We start from the raw sequence: 10,019 nt of genomic DNA on the forward strand, positions 1-10,019 counted from the left end.
AAAAAGCAAAAATTTTGTCGGACACATAACGGTTAAGCAATTATTTTCCTTTTTTTATGTTTTTTTTTTTTTAATTTTTTTTAACTAAGCTATTCTATTGTTGTGGATCCCATAAGTATCCAATGTGATGCGTAACAATAGGAAGCAAAGTTCAATTTTGCCTCCATAATAGGAACAGTGTACCTTTTCTTGGTGCATGTGATTTCTAATCGGAGACTAAGATAAATGGTAGTTTTTTTTTACTTTATCAAGTAAATGGAGTTAAACAACTACTGACTCGAAACGATTTTTTTTATTAAAAGATAGGATAATTTTAATGAAATTGACTTACTAATATTTCCCCCATAATAAGCACATTTATCCTATCCAGGGAAATAAAAATATTGACCATGAATTTTGAGAAAGCATTTGAATATATAGAGTTTCTAATAATTTGTGTAACAATGTTTTGAAAGTTTGGCCATTTTCATTCCATCTCATTTTCTCTTTTGTCACTTTGGTCATTGACTCGTCAAAGGAGGGGGATGATAAATAATAACTGTATTTGATGAAAAATCACCCAAACAATTAGGCAAAATCGTCAAACTCATCGGGTTTGTTAAGAAATTTTCTCGACGACTCTAATTTCACTTTAAATTTTTTAGATTATTTCAATAAATTATTTATTTGTATCGCCCCTCAAAATGTCGAATTCCTACAAAAAATTTCCGAGGTGACATTAGAGAAAATCGAAATTTGTGTCAGTCTTATTTGTGTACAAATCACTGGGCATCAAAACTTATTTCCTACGACAGAATTATGCGGAATTAGAATGCAGTTTTAAGTAGGCATATGACAGAATTTCAGGCAAAACATGCTCTTATGGCTCAAGTAACCAGCATTCAATCATCAGCAATCATCAATTATTCAAAAGCAGTTTTCTTGCTTAAAATCATTGAAAATCGTTTCACTGTTACCCGGATGGTAACAAGAGTGCAGCGATAAAATTTTACTAACATTGGTTGAGATGTCAGCGAGAAAACTGATTTTGAGTTTTTGCCGATCAATGATGGTTTGTTTCCTCTTAAATAACAAAAAGATATTGTTTGTGCATTTTCCGTTTTTTTAAGTACCGTCGTGCGGGGCTTCTTTTTACACAGAAAAAAAATGTAATTAAAATTAAGCGAGAAATCATGCACATAAAGGGAATGCTAGAGTTAGTGCACTTTTACATGAGATATAATGTAAAATTACATCACCATCGTGTAAATTTCCGCCAACCATCGCGTAAACTATCATGGACTCCAACCGGTTACGCGACTATTAGCGGAAATTTACACGATCGGAACGTAATTTTACATGATATCTCATGTAAATATGCACTAACTCTAGCATTCCCTTTATGTGCATGATTTCTCGCTGAATTTTACATGAATATTTTTTTCTGTGTACACTTTTTCGTGGTTTTTCAGCTTTATGACACTAGAACTCCCAGAGTAGTGAATGGATTTCCACAACTTTTACTTATAATAATCGTGAGTATGTATGTAGGATGTATGCAAAATTTGAAAGTCCATCAATTAACAAAAAAGTTGTTCATACACCAATCGGACACATCTCATACAGAACCGGATGGGGGCTACTTTGAACATTTTTATCTATAACAAAACTACACTTCAAATTCCAGGGTTATTTAGAAAACTACTTTGTACCAATACTGTAGTATACTATATCAGACATGATTTCAATAATTACACAGCGTAACAAAAAATTACTTTTTGTCTGTCTCAAGAGCAAACTTATGTGTCTCCGAAGGATTTTGGGCCGCTGAATCCGAATCCGAGCTCAGATTTGCTCTAACACGTCACAATTTTGAACTATACCTCAATTTATAGGGCAAAATATGCGATTTTGGGCTTTTTTGACAGCAAGTCATTAAGAAAGGAAATATTTTTTTTAAGCAATCAAAAGGTTAATTGGTCAATTAACATCTAAATTAACGACTCATGCTAAATATTTCGTTTTACCTAATCAAATTTGATAGTTTTAAGCGATTTATGTTAGGTGCGATGTTTCCCATACAAGTCACCCACCAAAAGTTGCATGCAAGTTTTCATACTAACATAAAATGCTTAAATCTATCAAATTTGATTAGGTAAAACGAAATATTTTGCATGAGTCGTTAATTTAGATGTTAATTGACCAATTAACCTTTTGATTGCTTGCAATTAATATTTCCTTGCTTAATGGCTTGCTTTTAAAAAAGCCCAAAATCGCATATTTTGCACTCTAAATTGAGGTATAGCTCAAAATTGTGACGTGATGGAGCAAATCTGAGCCCGGATTCGGATTCAGCGGCCCAAAATCCTTCGGAGACACATAAGTTTGCTCTTGAGACAAAAAAAATGTTGCGCTGTGTGTTATTTGCGTTTTTCGATGGTTCCGTTGTACTTTTGGTATTATGAGCAGCGTGATATTGCTATATAGATAGCCTTAAAAAAGGGGCCATCAATCCTTTATTTAGGTGAAACGGTCATTTATTATGTATAACGATACAAATATTCGATTGTATATGCTGAGTTGATACATTTTGAATAAGGCTGACACAAATTTCGATTTTCTCTTATGTCACCGCCCCCTCGGAAAATTTTGGTCGAAATTCAACATTTTGAAGGGGGGCACCAATAAATTATTCAAGAAATTTTAAAATTTTAAGGTGAAATTGGAGTTGCATAGAAAATTTCGTAACAAATCCGATGAGTTTATAGATTTTGCCGAATTGTTTGGGTATTTCTTCATCAAATACATTTATTATTTATTGTCCTCCCCCTTAGCGAGCCAACGAGTATTGTGACAAAAGAAGAAAATTAGATTTGTTCCGGCCTAAATTGATCAACCCTTTGAAATTTATAAACTGTAGAAACAATGCTTACAGACCAAATGGTCTGATACGTTATGTATATTTCATTGCTTTATTCGATGTTTTTTCACGTCCTTAAAAGAAAAAAACGGTCTGTTTGAAAAATTATTTCAACCAAATGGAGGAAATCTATTGCTTCATAATAGCCCCAAAGACATCAAACAGATTTGAACCATATTTTGAATTAAAAAAATCCATATTCAAAAGTGTCCAAAGTAGCCCGCATGTCAAAAGTAGCCCCGCACGACGGTAATCGAAAAAATAGTGAACTTTTTTCAAAACATGGAATTTGGAGGAAGCCGTAAAGATATTGCAGTAGATCTTCAGAGTACTTTACTGCAAGTAGTCTAAAAAACTCATTGTAGTACAGTACTGTACAAAAAATGAAAAATTGTTACATTCATGAACACCATTTCATCAAATCTGTGATGCAGGACAATTTTCTTTAAAGTTGTCTAACAGTAAAGCTGCTGATATCATAATCATGATTCTGTCCATCGGGTGAGCAAAAGGCATACGTGGTTCAAAACTATCAGAGCACCATGGCACCAATTTGAAAAATAAGTTCTTTCTCACATTTGTTTAAAGTCGTTCTACTAAATAAAAGTCTCTCAAATTTCCATTAAAAGCTGTTAAAAATTAAAAAAAGTGATTGGTTTAACCAGGATATTTTAATCCTTTTATATATTTTATTTCCCGTAGGAGTGAACTCAGACCCATTCAGTTCTCAGTAAAATTATTTTAAATTCTTCGGAAATCCTATCAATAATTGTGATTGGAAAATCTCAGTTTATTTTTTATATTTATTTTTTTTTTCAATCCATCTCAATTAGTTACTTCCTAATGTTTAAGTGTTTTTTTTTCCGGGAGTCATCCAAGAAACTTTCGACGGCCCACCGATCCACCACCGAAGGTAATTTAAAAAAGTTCTATGCTGATGAACTTTTTAAAAACTACCGCTGGAATTGAGAAGTAAAAAAAATAAGAAGACGAAAAAAGCCTCAATTAGGAAAAAAAATACATTAACTTCAAAAATGGATGAAATAATGCAACAAAAAATAAACACACGATCAATCTACAGTATAGTAGATAGTTTAGAGTCTGATAGTATTGAAATGAGCAAAATCATCATCCCGCCCCTGCTAGCCAATGGTCTTTCAGATTCCCCTCTGAGACTGGCGCCCTGTGCAGGAATCTACGTAGTTAACTACGCGCCACAGCTTTGATAACTATACATACAACATTTCACCTTAAAGTATACTAATTGATAATTGATCATTTGTTTGCAATGATTATTTCTAATAAATTAATCATAACAAAGTCTAAGTTTGGCATTTAACCTCATAGTGGTGTAGTTTTACGAATTAAAATCATCCTAACTAACACCTATTCATGAAATAGACTAGAAAAGCATCTTAGAACCACCATAAAATCAAAATGAAAGGTATAAGGTTTTATCACAGACAAACAGACGTAACACCTTGAACGATTTTCATGGAAATCCATCGCCCAGTTCACACTACCATCATCTGGTGGAAAAGTTGCATGAATCATTGTGTTGTGCAATATCGTCAACAGAGGCGCTAGTGTGAAACGTCAAACGCATAGGAATACGATGCGCGCACCTCTGGTTGTGAAAGCCACAAATATGAAAATTTAAAATGAACGTTAAAAGCGTGATCGATGGAAATTTCGCAAGTGTTACGTCTGTTTGTCTGTGGTTTTATGGTAGTTTTCAAAACCTCTACAAGACTAATTGGTCATCAAAATTTTACCTTAGATATTTCTGCAGTTATTGGCTACATTGACTACAGATATCTGATATCCATACACTTTTAAGCGTTTATCGTGGTACGCAATGTCCTTCGTGGGTATCGTTAGCTCATAGTATATCTTTATTTACATAGTTCTACTTTTCGAATTCTGCAAATGACTCGTTATGAAATAGGTTTAATAATTTCTGGAATTTTGAGTCGCTTGTCGAAGTCTATAGTTCTGTTGATGCAATTGCCTTAGCTCTAACAAGATCCTGGTCAAACTGACACATCTATACATATAAAAATGAGTTTGAATTCACGTTGAGGCAACAAAACTCACGAACGGATGAACCATCTTCTTCTTCTTCATGGCTCTACGTCCCCACTGGGACTTGGCTTGCCTCTCTTCAACTTAGTGTTCTTTGAGCACTTTCATAGTTATTAATTAAAGGGCTTCCTTTGCCTGCCATTGCATGAATTTGTATATGAACGGGAATCGAACCCGCCGTCTCCGGATTGGCGAACCATAGCCTTAACCACTAGGCTAACTGGAGACCCATCAGCATGATTGTTGCAAGGTTCGGCCTATCTTCAGGGTGATTATGTTTATATGTAGAAAAACTTACAGAAATTAACCACTAAAGTAGAAAAATGGGAAAATACTAAAGTATGTATGCGCTGGGAGAATGTCAAAACGATCGCAATAAAATCAATCTTCTAGAGTGTGGTGCAAAATGAGCTCAACAATTGTCAAACACAAAGTGACAGCACAACGTTTCCTATAAAGTTTTAAAAATTGTGAGTTCAAGTTGTATGTTGCAAATTTGTCATTTTTAATTTAATTATTCAACTGAATTTAATGAATTCAATGAATGAATGAAAGTATAGGCAAACATTGACATTCTACGCATAATTGTCCCATGTACATAGGGATTCCCATTTGTCATAAGCCAATCAAGCGTAGAAAAGCAGAAAATGTAATAATACATTCAACATTTTTCATAAAAAATATATAACATTGTGGAAATACGAGCTGGTGGCTCGTCTTTTTTTTATCTGGATTGAAAATGTGTCACTAGCTGGAAAAGTTTGAGAGCTCCTGTCTAACAGTGTTATTGTGATACAAACTGTTGAACTCGATAGTACGAGAAATTCCTGGGGTGTTCACATATCTTGCCTTTAGAACTCTGACAAAAATTTTGAGATTCTGGGCTCATTTTCAAGGGAATCTTCTTTAGAAGCTCTACAAAAATGGATTACTGTAAACTTACTGTGTTGGCTTTTCCAAAAAGGAAATCATCAATTCGATTTTTCTCGTCAGAGATCCATATCTTGACTAGATATCCCAAGTAACAATCATGCCTTGAAGGTTTATTCATGTTTTATCCTGGTTTTATACGAGCATGTCAAAAAGCTAGTTGTTCTAAACTAGTTTTATGTGGTAGTTATTTACTTTGAACCTTTTGCGTTCCATAAAACTATCATATAACTTCTGCTATAAACATCTTCAGTTAAGGACTTGCAAGTAGACATGAATTGGTTTTATCGCTTGTTATATACCATTTCAATAAAACTTGCATTTGCGGTTGTTGTCGGAGAGATTTTTTTTGTAAACAAATACACAAAACTGTGAGGCAATGCATAAAACCAACAAAAGATTTCGTGGACGTAACATAAACCAAAAAAATGCTGTGATAAAACCGCTAGTTCTATCATGAGCTCGGTTATGACTACCTCAGGAAGGTTAGCCCTATTGGAGGAATCATCAGGAACACAGAGTTTTATCAGAAAAATATGTCGCCCAGCCGGGATAATTTATGTAAGTACTCAATTTTATGATTACACGAACAGCTTAAGATCAAATTAAACCATATAACACGTTTTCGTCATTGTATTTTGTCAGAAAAATTACATTATGTCTTTTAAACTCCGCTGTGTTGAAAAAACCTTTTTTTGCAATTTGGCATTATAAAATTCATATAATACTTGCCGTTTCAATATCCTAACGGCCTACTTTTCCGTACTATCCAAACAAATGCATTATGGTTCATAATGCATCTCATTTGGGTAGCATTATGATTCATAATGCATTTGTTTGATTGACAACCTGTGTTACCACAGTAAGAGCTTGAAAAACTGTGACGGTAATAGCACGGCTTGCTTGATTCAGATTTCGTGATGGAGCACATGGTCGTTCCCATTCAACCACCGAGAAGCACAATGATACTGATGGAAATGATCATATTCTAGTGAACAATTTTGGTCATTGCAAAAAATGTTGTATGCAACTCGTTGCAAAACTCGATTTTTACAGCACTCTTCGTATTTATCCAACTCGGCAAGCCTCGTTGGATAAATGTACGACTCGTGCTGTAAAAATCATCATTTTGCAACTCGTTGCATAAATAACTATTTTGCACCCAATTCCACCGAGTAAATTAAATACATTTAACTTCTAAATTATGCATAGTTTGTATGGCGCACTTAGTTTTTGTCATGATCACAGTCACATTCACCACAAATTTTCCGTGGCATGTCTCCTGACACGTATTAAATAGGAAAACAAATCTGAATTCCATATCTGCATCTTTCCAATTGATGGCTGGATAAACAACCAAGCATAATTTATTCTGACGATCGAACATTGAGAGTGAAAAATAATCAAAACAATTATTTGACAAGTCAGAAGATGGTTTTATTTAGAAGATTGATAAAACTATGATACAACCCGAAATCCTAAGCCGGTTTGCATACGAAGTCCTGTAGACCCTAATAAGACTGGGCCAACTAGCCAGAACGTGGGCTTATTGAGGCATACAAGAACTCGAGAGCATTTTCAAGTCGGCATCAATGGTTTTATGTTTAGGATTTTTGAATCGCTAAAAAACTTTGATAAAATTAAAATTGTTACTTGGGATGTTCACATTTTAGAAAATGTCTCGAATCCCAACGGTCTTAACTTCTGGTCAAATTGTCAGCTTGATTGATAAAGATTTCGATGTGCTTCAAGTCGATTTGGTAGTTTCAACCTAGGAGCCCTGGACGAACACGACAGTAAACAATTGTGTAGATCCGTCAATCCGTTCTCTAACCATACAAAGGCATACAAAAACTATTCCACTTCTATTTATATAATTTGGTCAACCATTTCCACCATCTGATATAATGGAAATCTGCATTCGTAGCAATAATCTGTTGTGTTGAGATGCTCCAAATTCTAACTTCCTATTGCATCTCTTTGTGAGTCAAAAATGACCCTAATTTCGAAAATCGGGCATCGATCCTACAGTCTTCAACAAAATTCGCAAAAAGTCCAACGATACAAACCGCACGAGCCTTGCAAATTTTTTCCAACATCAGCAGATCAGCAAAAGCAATATCAATCCATCAATTACCATCTTTGCACAAACCTTGTTGGCCCCAAAACATATCTCAAATCCTGACAGGACCTCTCATCACATGTAACAGCTTATCTCCCGAGAGATGAATCAATCTTGTGAAAAATAAAGGAAAAATCTCAACTCTCATACCTCCGGCCCTCGCAGACAACCGGTCACCCGGTGACAAGTTAACACGCCACATTGTGGCTCCATTCAGCAAAGCACCATCCCTCGATCCTCCCCCGTTTCACCCAGCATTCCACCAAGCAAACAAAACCAATCACTTCACTCAATTAGTCCGCTACGCTTCCACGCGACACCGACTGCCGGGCAGCAGCCCGAATCGTTCCGGTTAACTCAATCTCAATTTATGGGGGCCCGGACGACCGTGCTTATAACGAAACGAAACAACTCCGACCACGACGACGATGACGATGACCTGATCGATCGATCTCAATCCGCCGCCGTCTTCGTCGTCGTAGCCAGTCGAATGCATCGGAATCAGCACGAAAGAAAGCAATCCCAAAACATAAACCAAAAAAAAATATGTTTTGAAAATCCAGCACCAGCAGCAGACGCCAGATCCGGCGTTGCGACTTTTTGCCTGATTTTTTTGGATTGCTTCGGACACCAAGAGACGACGACGGCGGCGACTTGTGCTTGCTAGGGCGAGAGCGAGAGGTTTTGCTCTTATGCTAAACAGGGCAGGTGTTTTTCGATGCGGCGCGTTTTTTCCCTCAGCCGGCCAGGTGACTCGATCAACCGTCGATCAGCCTGCCGATTTTATAATTTCATAGCTCTTCCAGTCAGAAACCCATCGAGGAAGCAATTCCGGAGGTACCGGCATAGCTTTACACACGTCTACGCAGCAGCGATCTCTCCTGCGGAGACCTCGAAACCTTGATCCTCACCTTGCCCTGTGTACGATGCTGGTGACGTCCGGTCCTCCTGGAACTGCTCGATGACGGGAAGCCGGTGATGGTGGTCAAGGTTGATCACAAATTCTACGGGTGTCCTTCCTGCTGTTCAAAAAGCTACGAACGTTTCACTGTGGTACCGGTCTTTCGCTGTATTCCTTGTTTTAACGATCACTTCACAGCACCCACTCCTCACACGATAACTTCCTCCAAAATCCTTCTAACCAACAGTTACAGCCTCGATCCAGTTTCACCAAAATATCACTTCCAAATCCAAAACCGAAACGCACCTTACGCCGAGATTCGTTACGGGCACCGAGATCGTCTTCGCAAAACACCTGTCGCGCGATTACTTCTCCGCAGCACCACCGATCGTCGTCAGATTTCTTCGAATCCTAAACCGACAATCCCGATCTTCATCTTCTCTCTTTCCCCGTGCACCAGAAACACACAACAGGACGAAATCCTCAGCCGATCGGTCCAACAAAATCGGCACCACACGATAATAAAACAAAAAAAAAGTTTCAAGATTTCTTCGATCACCGCCGAGAACCATGAAAAAGAACGTCCGCTCGATTGGGTGCTTCGCACCTGACTGATCCCAACGGCGGTGTCGATCGTCGCCAGCAAGGGTTTTTCTTTCGCCGTACGTACGAGTATGGACCATGTGGTTGTTGAGAGTGTATGCGATGCGCGCGCGCTCCCCAATCACCATAACCCAAACTCAAAATCCAACCTGGCGATGGCACAGCACAGGTAAAAGGTATATAGAGATTTCCCTCCGATCCGAGTGCTGGCTTGCTTGCAAGAAGGAGATTCATTCTGGGATGAAGAGAATCAAAAAGAGTGAGAAACAATGCAAGGAGATACAGAGAGAGAGCGCGAAAGAAGGCACGCGAGTTCAATGAATGGACGCAAGGCTTTTCGTTTATGCTGAGAATTTGAACCCGCGCGCGCGGCGAACCGCGGACGCGGTTTCCAAGGGAAAGGTAAAAATCGTGAAATGAGAGTGAACCCTCTTCGTGGTCGGTTGTAGAGAAGGACAATCGAAGGTATGGGAAATACA

General features: G+C 37.4%; 1 protein-coding gene across 1 annotated transcript in view; it reads right to left on the reverse strand.

Moving 5' to 3' along the window:
- Positions 1-9,691, reverse strand: part of LOC109432339 (zinc finger protein sens) — a 49,951-nt gene extending 40,260 nt beyond the window's left edge. Inside the window, exon 1 of the mRNA XM_019708682.3 lies at positions 8,948-9,691. The gene's annotated coding sequence lies outside the window, so the exon portion shown is untranslated. The remainder of the gene's footprint in view (positions 1-8,947) is intronic.
- Positions 9,692-10,019: the final 328 nt, after the last annotated feature.

This window comes from Aedes albopictus, chromosome 3 (genome assembly GCF_035046485.1).
Source record: "Aedes albopictus strain Foshan chromosome 3, AalbF5, whole genome shotgun sequence".
Lineage (NCBI taxonomy): Eukaryota > Metazoa > Arthropoda > Insecta > Diptera > Culicidae > Aedes > Aedes albopictus.